At 42.8% G+C, this 15741-nt stretch overlaps 1 protein-coding gene across 5 annotated transcripts in view; it reads right to left on the bottom strand.

Annotated features, from left to right (window-relative positions):
- EYA1 (EYA transcriptional coactivator and phosphatase 1) overlaps nt 1-9184 on the bottom strand; it is a 238688-nt gene extending 229504 nt beyond the window's left edge. For 4 of the 5 annotated variants that reach the window (XM_054019701.1, XM_054019702.1, XM_054019703.1 and 1 more), the window contains exon 1: nt 8980-9184. The gene's annotated coding sequence lies outside the window, so the exon portion shown is untranslated. Of the gene's footprint in view, nt 1-8918; nt 8942-8979 lie in introns of those variants that run through there. The other variant, XM_054019705.1, reaches the window with a different exon arrangement.
- Nucleotides 9185-15741: the final 6557 nt, after the last annotated feature.

The raw sequence follows: 15741 nt of genomic DNA, 5'->3' as shown, positions 1-15741 counted from the left end.
AAAGGTGGATAGTTCCTTCTCTTTATATGGAATGGTAGCAATGCATATCTTCATAGTTAGCTTAAGGTGACTTTCTCCTGTAGGGGAAAGGCTCATAAAGACTTCTTAAAAGTCATCAAATGCACACCAGCAAGGACGGGGAGATGAGTCTGTATCCTCAATACACTAAGTGTGTCAGGTTACTATGGAAGGGCTTTCTACAACTCCACTCCTTCTGCACATGTCAATAACTTGACCTCAAAACCTAACAATAAAGGAGATCTGTTAAAGGCTGAGCAGAATTATATATATATTTAGGGTAGTCTTTTAAAACAGGAAGTTGCCGATTAAGGATAATCTCTTGCACCGATTTCAGGGTACACATGAGTTACAAACAAGGATCAATGTTTTGGCTGGCAAATCTGGACGCTGCAGCTTAGCTGCCTACATAACCTGATGCACATGTAGAGAAATTATCCTCCTAACTGCTGTTATATGCTCTGAGCAACAGTTACATATATGGTTTGATGACAAGCAAAACAAAACAAAAAAACAGTATAGGACATGTCACAATTGATTATTTCATAAATGGGAGGTCCAACCCAATTGTAACCTTGCATAGTAGAAAAATATATTCTATCCAGGTTCTCATGCCATGTTCATCATCATAGTATCTAAGTGACATATAACCAATCTCAATGCAAACTTTGGTTCCTAAGGCCACTGAACCTGACTCTTCACTCTAGCTGACCCGTTCTTGGTACAAGCAGGTGTGTTGTGTTCCCTTTATTCTAGGCCCTGCCAAGCTCCTAGAATACCTTAAAGCAGTCTCTGGGCTACTGTAGCTTATATTCAGCTCCAGTTGGCCCCTAGGTGTGCTTCTGATAGCCAAGAATAGCTGAAGTAGAGCAGTGCTTAAGCCATGCCTCTTTGCCAATTATATACACCCTACATGTCCCCAGCTCCAGGGTGTTTGGAAGAAAGGGACGTGGAGTATTTCCTCTGCTACTGCACCATGTGGAGAACCACTTTATGTTGGAGGATTCCCTGGTGATTGGTTCCGCTGCTGTGCAGTCCCTTTATTTCACCAGAATAAGATAATTTTGAAAATTTGACACAGATACTATCCCGCTAGCATATTATTTTCAACCTAATACTGCATTTTTGTGAAGTCGCAGAGCTGACTGCTATATGTAGGTCAAATCCTAAACACAACAATAAGCTCCCACCCTACTCAACGTGCTGGAATGAAAAATACCAGACACACTTTTCCATATCTGGGTCTTGAAAGCTTAGAGGTGGTTTGTTAGGGAAGGGGAGAGGTGTTTTGTGCCTCAGTTATCAAGCTTTATTCTAGTGCTACTAGTGAATGATAGTGCATACATAGAGTTTTATGTCCAAATTTTAAAGAGGTCAGTGGCTTGGGTTTTAGGGTTATATTCAGGAAGTTTGCTTTCTAGCATTTGGTAAAGAATTATTACCAAACGCTAAAAAAGAAACTTGCTAAACATAACAGCTTTTTTTTTTTAAAAAAAGATCAATTTAGACAGAAACCTACTAGCAGCTTTGAAAACAATTAAAGCCATTGCTTGGGGTGGACAGCCCATCCATTCCAACATAGAAACTCTGCAGCTGCAGGTTTGGTAACCTCTCTGAAGTGGCCCTAGGGATCTCAATCTAATGGATTAGACAGGGACCCAGATCTGCAAAATGTAATGTACTCACAAACTGTATAAATTTCTCAAGAGTCAAATGCACACCAGCAGGGATGGTGACATGAATCTGAATCCATAAATTTTGGGTCTGCATCAGACGTTCCTGTGTAAGTGCAGTCATAGTGAAAATTCCCACATAACAAGTCAGTTTTGGAGTCTACCATGTGAGGTAGGTGTCTGCTTTTGCACACATACACTCACTCAAAAAGAACAACCCTCTCTCCATCTCAACAGATGGACACTGTTCCACAGTGTCTAGATCTGTGGCTGGGGTGAGGTTTTTTGCGGGGGGAAGGCTGCTGCATTGATTTTTGTTTGTATGATTAGCTTGAATTTTTAAATATATGGCAAGGGTTCCTACAATCCTATAGACTTCTATAGATCTAAATAAATAAAATATACAGTGGATAAGGACATCCTGCAAAAATCTATATATGAAGTCATCACTGCTGTAGTGACTAGCATTTCCAGTGTGAAAGCAGACTAAAAAGAAAGGCTCCTACAGAAGACAAGCAAAGAGTATCCCTGTAATTCCCCGTGCAAGATCTTGCCATTCAAAGAGATGTGTATCCATTTCTCTTCTGAGTAATTCGATAAAATGTAACACATCTCATCATGAATAAGTTCCAATATATATTACAAATCCTATTGTCCTAATTTTAACACTTCTGGAATGACCAAATGGATAATGTTTCCCTTTCACTGTTTTACAATACCAAGTATGACAACACAACAGAATACAAATTGCTTACCCAAAATGTGACAGAGATAGAAGGTGACACACCAAAACCTAACAGCTGTTTTTAAAAAAAAATTACAAATTAGGGGGACGGATAGCTCAGTGGTTTGAGCATTGGCCTGCTAAACCCAGGGTTGTGAGTTCAATCCTTGAGGGGGCCACTTAGGGATCTGGGGTAAAATCAGTACTTGGTCCTGCTAGTGAAGGCAGGGGGCTGGACTCTATGACCTTTTGGAGGTCTCGTCCAGTTCTATGAGATAATATAATATATGGAGATATACTATTATTATAAAGCATGGAGGCCCTCTGATATTGCACATGGGCAAACTAACCACTCAGGTAAAAGCATCTATGAAGCTTGCTCCAGAACACATAAGGTAAAAAATGTATTTCTTTGTGCCCATATATTATGTAGATTCTGTAGTAAAAGGAGCCCTCAGATAAACCTTTCCAACATGGATGTGACCTGGTGGTGCCTCTTGCTATTGTAAGGAATAGCTAACTTAGATGCCTGTAAATCCAATTAGGATTTATGGGTGGGGGATAGGTACCTAATCACCATTTGTCCCTAAAACTCATCCTATATGCCTAAATTTGCTGCACATGTACTTAACTCGTAACGGGAAAAATTTGGCTCTTTCAGCACTGCTCTACATCGTAGCCTGCTAGACCTGTCAACCACTACGAGTCTAAAATACCTCATTTTAATGACATCTGTCAGTTTAAAAGTTGTCTGAAAAGCACGTTATCACTTAGGCCCATATACTGCCCCTGGTTAACATGAAAAATAACAACTTACATTGAGATTGATGGGAGTTGCATGTGTTTGTTGAGCAACTGGGATGTCGGAGGGAGGGAAGGAGAGGGAATCAGCACTGGTCATGGGGGGGTCTGGGACAGCTACACCACAGGATCCTATTCTCTAGAAATAGTGATAAAGACTGTGGCTGGAACCTGACGAGTCACAGGGCAGCTTAGGAGCACATAGTTTCAGCCCATGGGTCCAAACACATTTCTACATGGCACTAAATTTTGAATGCTAAACCTGTTCTTAAATGTCACTATCACATATGTACTTTTTGTTTCTTTTCTGTTTGGAATGAATAGCTCCAAGACACATTTAGAATTAATATTAGTTTAAGAAAATGTTACTGTGACAGAGAGGCCCTTTGCTGGTTCACTGCTCTGTGACAGCAACGTGTCAGGCCTGACAAACTCACTATACACCTAACCTTGCTGCAATGGCATTTATCTAAAAAGAATATCTATTAGGTATCAAATGAAAACTTATAACACACTGGCCATTAATATCATTGTGAAATGTATGTATTAACACTATATGAACAACTACAGATACTTAGTGATATGATGCTTTAAAGTCTGTGACCAAACAAAGGGAGAAATAGGTTTCCTTCCAGATAGGAGGGAAAGTAGTTATCTCCCTGTCTATAATGTAAATTGAGCAGGGTTAACCAAAGGCAATGGTGACTATATTTGAGTCAACGGGAAATGCAAATTAACAAGAAAATGTGAAAAAGGGACCTGATGTCTGCACCACAAAGAACACACAGCAGGAGAGAGGAACTTTATCTCGGAGTACATATCAAAAGAATATATTTCAAAGATTTTCTGGACTGCAAGAAGAAGGGGAAAGAATTTCCTTACTTATCCATCACCGAGGGAACAAATAGGTCAGCGCTCTATGCATCCATGACCAGTGGAGCCCCAGCTATGTGGGTTGGTGGTACTGAGCATGAGAAACAGCTGTAGGTGAGAAAAACTGCTTTAGACAAAGACTGGAGCCTGCCAAGGTTATATGCAGTAACTCAGAAGCATGTTATACTTTCGTTTTATTTGTAACCAATTTTGTTTCTATTATCTTTGCTTAGTATCACTTAAATCTCTGTTCTTTATTAACAAACATATTCTTGGTTTTAGTATAAATTCATCTCAGTGATGTAATATTAATGTAAACCGTGCATCCTCAGCTTAGCTAAGAGGCTGGTGTGTGTACTGTCTTTGGAGTCAACAGACTTGGTAATATCTATGAGTATCCAGTGTCAGGGACTGGATGCTGTAGAGGAACCCTCTTCATGGTTTTTCTCAAAGGTTGGGGTGCACCTAGGGTGACCAGATGTCCCAATTTTATAGGGCCAGTCCCAATTTTGGAGGCTTTTTCTTACATAGGCACCTATAACCCTCCCACCCCCACCCCAATTTTTTACACTTGCTATCTGGTCACCCTAGGTGCACTTACTGTTAACCTGCAAGGCAAGGATAGGACTGGCAGAGTCCTGAGGAGAGTGCTGGAAAGACTGGTGTTGCACTGGAGCTGATGCCCAGTTATCAAACATAGACTCCCTCACACTGGAGGCAAGGGAGGTAACAAGGTCACCCACAGTCCTGGGCACTCCTCAAAGGTGTCATAGTTACAAAGCGTTAATAAATGTTATTAAACTTATGAATGAAAAGTCTGAAAACACAAAACATAAAATGCAACCAGAATATTTACCTAACCAATGAGTGACAGAAAGCTATTTTACACTTATATATTGACTTTACAACCTACATTTTGGTACTGATGAAACCAAACAGATGTAATAACTATGTATCTGTTTTAAAAAGCCTTTTTTTTGCATTTGTTATAAGTGTTGTTTAAAGGTTATGGTATTGCTTGATTTTACATTGCCACGTTGTTTTTGTAAAGAAGGTTATGAAATACTTCCAGTCTACAAATTTGATACCTGGCTGTAAGATATTTTATCACACACAAAATATACTAGTTTTGCATATCGTAGCCCAAAATAGTAACGCTTTACTAACATTCAGGTACCCGTAATTAATACAAAAATCACATTTAAAAGTATCACAGCTATCTATGCTTCCAACAAATTTGCTAATCTTAATTCTCTTTCAAACGTTAACCACTTTCACCATCATAGCTCAAGGTTATAAGAAAGTTATTTACTGGCTTAGACAAAGGAAAAACAGTTTTATAAAGAGTAAGAAAGGTAAATAATAGAATGAATTTGCACATATTACATCTGCATATAGCATGTACCTTTGCTTCATAACACAGTAATTGCATATTTTCTCTCTTGTGGGCACTTCTGCTAAACAGTCACAAAAAAGGACAGCTTCAGAGAATACAATAATCTAGTATGCTAAGTGCACCTCTACCCCAATATAAGGCGACCCGATATAACACGAATTCGGATATAACGTGGTAAAGCAGCGCTCCGGGGGGGGGAGGGGAAGGGAAGGGGCTGCGCACTCCGGCGGATCAAAACACGTTCACTATAACGCAGTTTCACCTATAACGCGGTAAAAAATTTTGGCTCCCGAGGACAGCGTTATATCAGGGTAGAGGTGTACAAAGGGAAGACTCTGGAAATGTATGGGTTGAAATCCTGGCCCGATTGAAGTCAATGGCAAAATAACCAGTGGATTAATCTTGGTTGTGTCACTGATCCTCTCTGCAGCCTTCATTGAATCACTTAAACCTTCTGCCTTACATTTTTTTATAAGATGAAGATAACTGTACCTCCCACAAGGAGATAGACGATCCTCCCTTTATCTAAAATCCATTCCCCCTGGCCTCCACTGCCTCCCTTAGCCCCCCGCCCCCATCCATTCTCCCCATCACCTCTGGCCCCCACTGCCTCCCTACCCACTTCCCCATCCAGGGATAATTTGTCCCTGGGCTTGCCAGGGATGACTATATCTGTTGTTGTGAAAAGTCATATTTGTATGTTTAATCACTTTTCACAGCAGCAGACTTACTTGCTAGCAAGTCTAAAAAAAAGCAACAACAAAAAGACAAGAATGTGCATGTGCAAAGTACCTTATTTGTGTTTCTATTCTGTTTAGGTCCAGTAAAGAATAGAAACAAGTGTACATTATTTTTATTAGAGTGCAAAAAATCCCAACATAAATAAACTGCAATGATTTGGACATGTATATGGGCATATTTATTTGTCTTTCCTAAACCTAATTAGGAATTTTAGTTAAAACTGTAAAAGTGGCCACCAGCAAGAGTTGGTGGCCGCACTCTGAGGCCACCAAAATTTTTAGACTCACAGACTCATAGACTTTAAGGTCAGAAGGGACCATTACGATCATCTAGTCTGACCTCCCGCATGATGCAGGCCACAAAAGCTGACCCACCCATCCTGGAATAATTCTCTCCCTTGACTCAGCTGTTGAAGTCCCCAAATCGTGATTTAAAGACTTCAAGTCATAGAGAATCCTCCAGCAAGCGACCCCTCCCCCATGCTGTGGAGGAAGGCAAAAAACCTCCAGGGCCTCTGCCAATCTACCCTGGAGGAAAATTCCTTCCTGACCCCAAATATGGCGATCAGCTGAAACCCGAGCATGCGGACAAGATTCTCCAGCCAAACCTTCCGGAAAAAGTTCTCTGTAGTAACTTTTAATATCCCATCATTGACCATTATTACTAATTACCAGCGAAGGCATGTTATTGACCTAGTGACTAAAATCACGTTATCCCATCAAACCATCCCCTCCATAAACTTATCAAGCTTAATCTTAAAGCCAGAGAGGTCTTTCGCCCCCACTGTTTCCCTCGGAAGGCTGTTCCAGAACTTCACCCCTCTGATGGTTAGAAACCTTGGTCTAATTTCAAGCCTAAACTTCCCGACGGCCAGTAGTTGTGAGAACCCCTGCTCTATATAGAAGGCAGATCAAACACTCCCATCTTTTGTGCCTCTGCTTCACTACATTGGCAATCATTTAATTCAAAGTAAAAAACAATTAACTTGAGATAGCTAACATGTCTGTAAGGCTAATCTAAACACTCAAAGGTTTGTTCTAGACTACTGTGGAAGTCTTGAACTATTGCTACTGTACAGTGCTCCTCCTATATTCTGTCTGTATTTTAACAGAGTTAATACAAATTGCTCTCCTCCATGCAATGTAACAGAAGAGAACAATGTTCCTTAGAGTCTAGAAAGAAAACAAATTTGAACCTAATGTTATTTAATTTAAGAAAACTCTGCTCTTTGTAATTGTGTATACTGTACTTATGTTGTGTGTGAAGTGGTATTTGGAATAACAAAAACAATTTTTAAAAGGAGAGGCAGTTAAGCCAAAACAATTGGTTCTCAACATTTTTGGATCCACAATCAACAAAATGGACCAAAAAGAATCACCCTGTAACCAATTATAATGCGGTTGTAGGATGTGGGTCATAGGAAGACATAATAGAAAGATTTTGGATGCTGGGGCTGCGGTGGATAAGGACAGCAAGGGGAACCTGTAGGCATGAACCTTCCCCAGTCCCAAAGCTTAGCATTGTCAAGGATGAGAAGGAAAAGCCAATGGCTGGAGCTTGAGGACAGGACAGGGTAGAGGGCAAGTTCTTTCCCTGCCCTCCCCACCCCTAATTCCTGGCAACCACAGGGTATTACTGATTTTCTTCCCCTCACTGCCAATGGAAATGACCCATTTCTGAGTCATGCCCCACATGGGTTGAGAAACACTCGTTTAGAGAAATAAGAAGACTACTGAAGTGAAGTGCTCCTGAGATTTAATCCTGGCACTAACAATGTCTCAACATGCAACCTTGGATAGATAACTTTACTCTGTTTTCTCCTCTGTAAAACAGAGATAATACCCACCTATCAGAGTGGGCTGTTGTGAGGATTAGTTATTTAACATATACTGTGTTCAAAGTGAGACCACTCAGAAAAGGGTTGAAGAGAAACATCCTACTGCTTCTGTGCATTACTGCAGAACTGCACATTATTTTATGATTTGCTCTATGTACCAAACACACATCCAAGCAATTCCAAGGCCAAAAGGACCTTTCTCTCCCTCCCCCTCCTCCTCCCCAGTCATCATTTCAACTCCTAAAAACACACATGAAGACATTCACAATGAGACAGTGACATTCAGCTCATTTAAATACTTCATGGCTTTAAATAATGTCAGTCATATACCCAGGTGTCTGGCCCTGGAAACTGGAACTGGTCATCTAACCTATGTGCATGATGCACTCCCCTAGGAGCAACTGTGGACAGGCAGCACAAGTGTCAGCACCTCGCAGGGCTCAGACATCACCGTGCCTTCCACTCTCCCCGCCTCCCCCCAATGACCTTTGCTGTCTTTCTTTCAACTCACTTGGCTTAACTATAGAGCTAGAAGGAGAGACTATTCTGCATTTAAACCTCCTGCAAATCCTGCGCACAGGGAACCAGCTAAGAGCTACCGTGGCCGGCCCTTAATATTTGCCGCGGTCTCTGGGGCTGAGTGGCAGGTTACAATTTCACAAGATCTAATCGTCCATGCACGTAAAACAAACAAGCTCCCCACAGAGCCGTAGCATTTACCCCCCATGAGCCCCCATTTGCAGCCCCACGTGCCAGGCAACATTCAGACCCGCATACATCCTCCCGGGGGCATGCAGGGGCCCCAGAACGCCTACAACCCCCGGGCCATGCGCACCCCCGCGCGGCGCCCCTCACCCGCCTGCTCCAGCGGGGCCATGCGGGGAAGCAGGACGGGCAGCGCGATGACCGGACTCACTTCGAAGTGGAGGGCGCGGGGAAGCGGCGCTCCCGCAGCAAACGCCGGGCGGGAGGCACGTTCTCGGGGCCCGCAGCGCTCAGGGTGCCTGGGCGGGGCGTGGGTGGCACCAGCCGGTTGGCGCTCGCTTCCCCGGCCTTCAGTCCGGCGTCTCCTGCAGGAAGGAGTCCGGCCGCCGCCGCCCTCCACCTGAGCAGCCCCAGCTCCTGCCTCCCTCTCCGCCTCGCGGCCGCAGCGCGCCTACCCGGGCCCTGAGCGGCTGGAACGGTCCGCCCACGCCGCGGCCTGAGAGGCGCAGGCAGGAGCCGGAGCTGTGCTCGCCAGCGCCCGTCCTGCCCCCCCTTCTCCAGATTACTATCGAGGTCTCCCCATGCCCTTCAGTGGACGCAGGCGGGACCCTATGCTCTCAGCCACACCCCTAGGGGGTGTAAGGCAGTGCTGCCCTTGGCCCATGGGGTCCTTAAGCGCCAGGAAGCCTGAGGTCATTTTAGACACGGCAAGGGCTGGGCAGGCAGTGAGGGGGTCTTGGTGCCTTGCAGCGCTGCACATGGTCCTGTCTTAAAGGTCCGAGGGGTAGCCGTGTTAGTCTGGATCTGTAAAAAGCAACAGAGAGTCCTGGGGCACCCTTAAGACTGCATCCGACGAAGTGGGCATTCACCCACGAAAGCTTATGCTCCAATACATCGGTTAGTTGTAAAAGTGCCACAGGACTCTCTGTTGCTTGTCTTAAAGGGGCACTATAGGGTTAGAAATCACACCTGTTCCCTCCTCTGCCCGTGGGCACTCCACCATGGCCCCTGGGTTGCCTTCAGAATCCACTAGCAGAGCTTCCTGCCCTCCAAAGCCACCACCTGGCCGGAGGGATGGGCAGCCCTCAGCCGGTGCTCCCTTCTGCTGTGTACACTGAGCATCATAAATGGACCCTAACCTTATCAGCAGTATTTTATATTCAATGGCCTGTCCATAGGGTTGCCAACTTAGTGATTGCAGAAAACCGATCACCCTGGCTGCTCCTTCCTCGAGGCCCCACCCCTTCTCTAAGGCTCTGCCCCCGCTCACTCCATCCCCAACCCCTCCCTGGCTTGCTCTCCCCCACCCTCACTCGCTCATTTTCATGGGGCTGGGGTGGGGGGTTGAGGTGCAAGAGGGGGTGAGGGCTCTCAGGTGGGGCCAGGGATGAGGGGTTTGGGATGCAGGACGGGGTTGGGGATGGGGCCGAGGGATTCAGCGTGTGGGAGGTGGTTCTGGGCTGGGGCAGGAAGTTCAGGTGTGGGAGGAGGTTTGGGGTGCAGGCTACAGGCAGCGCTTACATCAGGCGGCTCCCAGGAAGCAGCAACATGTCCCTCTGGCTCCTAGGAGCAGGGGCTTCCAGGGGGCTCCATGCACTCTCCCCATCTGCAGGCACCACCTCTGCAGCTCCCATTGGCTATGGTTCCCAGCGAATGGGAGCAGCGGAGGCAGCACCCGGTGTCCCCCTGGCCACCCCTGCACCTAGGAGCCAGAAGGACATGCCAGCCGCTTCGGGGAGCCACATGGAGCTGACTGCTGCAGCCAACAGGACTTTTAGCAGCTTGGTCAGCTGTGCTGACTGGAGATGCCAGGGTCCCTTTTCGACCAGGCTTTCTGGTAAAAAAACGGATACCTGGCAACCCTACCTGTCCACTCAGTGATATCAATTTCTTCTGCTGGAGGGAGGGGGCAGCAAGGGTAACCTGGGAGGAGTACCACGCAGGGAACCATGTTCCTGAGGGAGTATGGCATAAATCCAGGAAGCAGTGCAGAGGCACCAGGCCTTCTCCATGTGGACCTCAAACTATCTTCTCATTCAGAGAGCCAACCGTCTGCTAGTAAACATCATCCCTTCCAGATCTAATAAAGAGGAAACTCCATGGGCCATATTTCTCACTGTCTTGCCCCTTGTATAGTCATGACATCTGTCCAAAGTGGATATAAACCACTGTCAAATCAGAATTCTCTGCTCACTTAAACTAGAGATAGACCATTACACCTGTACAAGGTGAATCAGAGCCTTTGAGTCTAAAGTCAGATAGTTTGTCTAATGTAAAAGCATACATCCAATTTTGTTTGCTTTACCTATGTTAAAATCTTATGTATGTGACTAAGTGTTTGCAGGATTAAGGTCCAAATTTTATCCTTTTTTACCCACACATATACACACAAACTAAGGGGATGGGGAGCCATCACAACCTAATTTTCCCCCTTTATATTTCCCCGCTTAAGTAATTTCAAACACATTCTTCTCCTCTCCAATAAATAGTCCTAACAAACCTCTTCCAGCACGATACTATCCCCTTCTTTTGTGTTGATTATAAGGATTTTCCATTCCCCAAAGATACAAAACATATCTTTAATTTTTGACAAATAAAGGCCCGCATCCTACAATTTACACTTATTCCTATAAAGTCAGTGGGGCTACTCACATGCTTAGGGTTAAGCATGCACATAAATATTTGCAGAATTGGCATCTGACTCAGATGATGAAAATGAAAGTGAGTCAATCTGCACTGCTTTATATCATTATCAAGCAGAACCAGTCAACATCATGGAAGCATGTTCTCTGGAATGGTGGTTAAAGCATGAAGGGGCATACAAATATTTAACATACCTGGCATGTGAATACCTTGCAATGCCAGCTACAACAGTGCCATGTGAACGCCTGTATTCCTTTCAGGTGACATTGTAAATAAGAAGCAGGTACCATTATCTTCCATAAATGTAAACAAGCTTGCTTGTCAGAGCGATTGGCTGAACAAGAAGTAGGACTGAGTTGACTTGCAGGCTCTGAAGTTTTATATTGTCTTGTTTTTGAGTCCAGTTATATAAAAAATAATTCTACATTTGTAAGTTGCACTTTCACGAGAAAGAAATTGCACTGCAGTAGTTGTATGAGGTGAATTGAAAAATACTATTTCTTTATCTTTACACTGCAAATATTTGTAATAACAATATAAAGTGGGTTATGTACTCTGTATGCTGTGTTGTAATTGAACTCAATATATTTGAAAATGTAGAAAATATTTGAATAGGTGGTATTCTATTGTTTACCAGTGCAATTAAAAGTGATTAAAAAAATCTCATGATCAATTTTAAAAATTGTTTGACAGTCCTAGAACATAACATAGAATGTCAATCTTTAAATGTTATATAGCACATCAGTACCATGATACAGAAATTCTTCAGATCTGATCTTGCAATGTTTCTACTGACTTCCTACTACAGGTTTTTTCAGAGAGGGGAGGACTTGTGTCCATGCAGTAAGAAGGATGAACTAAGGCCTGTTGTCCCTGATCTATACACACATCACAACTGCTACTGGGGTTAAAGTTCAGTTCCACACACACATAGTCCTAAATGTTCTTGATACTTTCTGTTTAAAATAGAAACCATATGCTCCTTATGAAGCCTATTCCTATGAGATGTTGATCAATACCCTCAATGTCCATTGAAATTAATGGAAGTTGTGAATGCTCAACGCATGACAAGTTGCTGAGCTCCTTGTTGGAGCAGGCCCTTTATCTGCACTGGAACTCCCACTGATTTTAAGTGGTATATGACCCTTAATATTATTTCAAAATATTTTGAGGCTTTTTAATACATCTTATTGATTACTATTAGTAATGGGTCCTATTCAATAACAAATGTACATATTCAGAGCTCTAGTATTTGGAAGACATCAATGCATTTGAGGGGCTGACAGCCATTCCTAGCTAAACTGTTGCTTTTCCTCATATTCTGACCCCCTCCAAAACAAGGAGGTCTCCAGAACTGTTTCTGGCATTTGTGATGAATCTCAGACCCCAATAAAGGGTATGGTTTGGCTAAAAGTAGTAAGAGATTTAGCACCATGTACAATTTCTCATCTGAAATAGGCATTTTAGGAGCCAGTTTCTTGAACACAAATTTCTTCCAGACACTGTTGGAATAAACAATGCTTTCTAGCCTCCTCCAATATATTGCCAATAGGATCTGTCTTTACACATCTTTCAGTTAAGTCAGTGATCCAAATACAAGATTCATTGCTCATAATTTGGATTTTTTACAATCTCAGAAATTTGGGTTCATTGACCAATGAGTGGATTATACTCTTCTATACAAAGTGTTTCTGGTTTTCCTTTTGGTCAGATCTAGAGCTAAATTCTACTCTTCTTATTCCTGGGAGTAAGTTGAGTAGTGCTTGGTCTGTAATATAGATCTCTTAATTTATGGAGTAATTTATTATTATAGTAGTGCCAAAAGGGACAACCATGAACAGGGCCGCATTGTGCTAGGCACAGTACAAAGTAGCAGATTGTAAGCTCCTGGGGCTGGGCCAATCTAAATGGACAAGATAGTCACAAAGCGAGGAAAGGGGGTGGGAGGGATGGGGTGGCATTTACTTAGGAAGAGAGAGGCTAAATGGAAAGGAAAGGGGAGCAGGTGTGGAGTGATGCTGAAGTGAAGAAACGTGAGGGAGAAGTTTGCGGCAAACAGCCAATCAGCACAGGGCAGAGAAATCCAGTAAATAGGGTAGAAAGTTCTCGATGGCCAGAACTCAGCTCCCTGTTTTGGCTGCTTTTGCTCCCACCAGCTGGAGTCTCCGGCTGGCTCCTTTCTATAGTTCCCTGACCAAGGCCACTTTTATTCCCATTCCACTGCATAGCCCATACAGCTATGATAGAGTGAACTAAATTGTGCTCTACCACATGCATCATAGACAGAATTGTTAACCATAGACATGATCCTTCCTTATTCATGAAAATAAAGGCTTGCTAAAGTGGGCCCTTAAGTTCCAATTTCATAGTCAATTCTGCCCTCAGTTATACTTAACTGAAAGAAAGAGTGCAGCTTGACTTGCAGACTCCTAAGGGGAGTTTTCAGGGCTCACATTTCTGAGAGGGAAAACATGACTATTTTTTTACTTGGAAACATCTATGTCTTTGAGACCCTATAAAGCTAGCACCCCATGATGCCACATTTATAAAATGACTTTTCACAACAGAACTTCACTTGAACTGTTTCAGAACTACAACACAGCAGAATAGAAATGGTTTCCACAAAAATGACTCAATTTCATCCTATTGCTCTTAGCTATGCTCTCTTGGACTGCCCTAAACAATTCATCTCACACCTTGGAGTTTACATTGTTTATATCCTTGGTGAGATTATTATTTTCTCCGCATTATAAGGTGGTCAAGAAAATGTAGTTCTTAAGGTTTCTTCCTAAGTAAATATATTTGATTGATAATCTTTCCAATCCAACTTCTTTTTCTGAAATCCCTTCAGTTTGTCAACATCTTTCTGGTTGTGAGGTACGCAGAATTGAACCCATTATTCTTCAGGTGGTCTTCCCAATGTGTTTGGAAAAAAAGGAACTGTCATCTTCCTGCTCCGTTACTTTAACATATTGTAAATTAAGGACTCCATCTGTTCCTATTGAAATGAATGGCAGACTCCAATGGAAGCAGGATGTGGTCTTTCAACATTTATTCCTGGATTTTTCTTAACTCGAGTTTTGCTATCATCATAGTCTATTCTGTACGGTCCTGTTAATCTCTTTGTGGATGAATAGTCCTTAGATCCATCCAGACACCACATTGTTCATCATTACTATTTTCTAAGGACCCAGTCTTGAAAACGTTTACCCTTGCTTTGTTAATGGGGTACTCATGTAAGTAAGCCTAGTCACAGATATAAGAGTTTACAGGACTTGACCCCAAATGAAACATCTTTTAGATTACACTGGTCTACAATTTTTGAGAAGTCGTCTGCTTCAGAGATAAAATGTGCTATTTATTATGTATTTTGATGTGCTGAATTCAAATATGACAATTAAAACAACTGTTTGGCTACTGTTTCTAAGATATTTAAGTTTTTACATTTTATGTCTGTGTATATTGTGTAGATAGTAGAGTTTTAATCATAAATTGTAAACCTAGGTCTTTTCATGTGTTTATGGTTGCTTTACATGATAATATTTCACCTATCCTGTTTATGTAACACTTTAAAAATCAGCAAAAGGGTTATATAAATAAAATTTATTATGAAACAAAAGGCAAAAATTGATTATGTACATAGTTTAGTCCTATTCAGTGTCTACTCGGCGCTTCTTGGCTTGTCTCTTGTATTCATTAAATGGAGCATCTCTTGTCACTGTCCAGCAATAGTCTGCAAGCATTGAAGGGCTCCATTTGCCCTGATAGCGTTTCTCCATTGTTGCAACGTCCTGGTGAAATCGCTCGCCGTGCTCGTCGCTCACTGCTCCCCAGTTCGGTGGAAAAAAATCTAGATGAGAGTGCAAAAAATGTATCTTTTGTGACATGTTGCAACCAAGGCTTTTGGATGCCTTGAGGAGGTTTTCCACCAACAACCTGTAATTGTCTGCCTTGTTGTTTCTGAGAAAATTTATTGCCACTAACTGGAAGGCTTTCCGTGCCATCTTTTCCTTGCCAAGCAGTGCATGGTCAAATGTATCATCTCGAAGAAGTTCACGAATCTGAGGACCAACAAAGACACCTTCCTTTATCTTAGCTTCACTTAACCTTGGAAATTTTCCACGGAGGTACTTGAAAGCTGCTTGTGTTTTGTCAATGGCCTTGACAAAGTTCTTCATCAGACCCAGCTTGATGTGTAAGGGTGGTAACAAAATCTTTCTTGATTCAACAAGTGGTGGATGCCGAACACTTTTCCTCCCAGGCTCCAATGACTGTCGGAGTGGCCAATCTTTCTTGATGTAGTGGGAATCTCTTGCATGACTATCCCATT

The sequence above is a fragment of the Malaclemys terrapin genome, chromosome 2, assembly GCF_027887155.1.
Source record: "Malaclemys terrapin pileata isolate rMalTer1 chromosome 2, rMalTer1.hap1, whole genome shotgun sequence".
Lineage (NCBI taxonomy): Eukaryota > Metazoa > Chordata > Testudines > Emydidae > Malaclemys > Malaclemys terrapin.
This window is presented reverse-complemented; position numbering and strand designations above follow the sequence as displayed.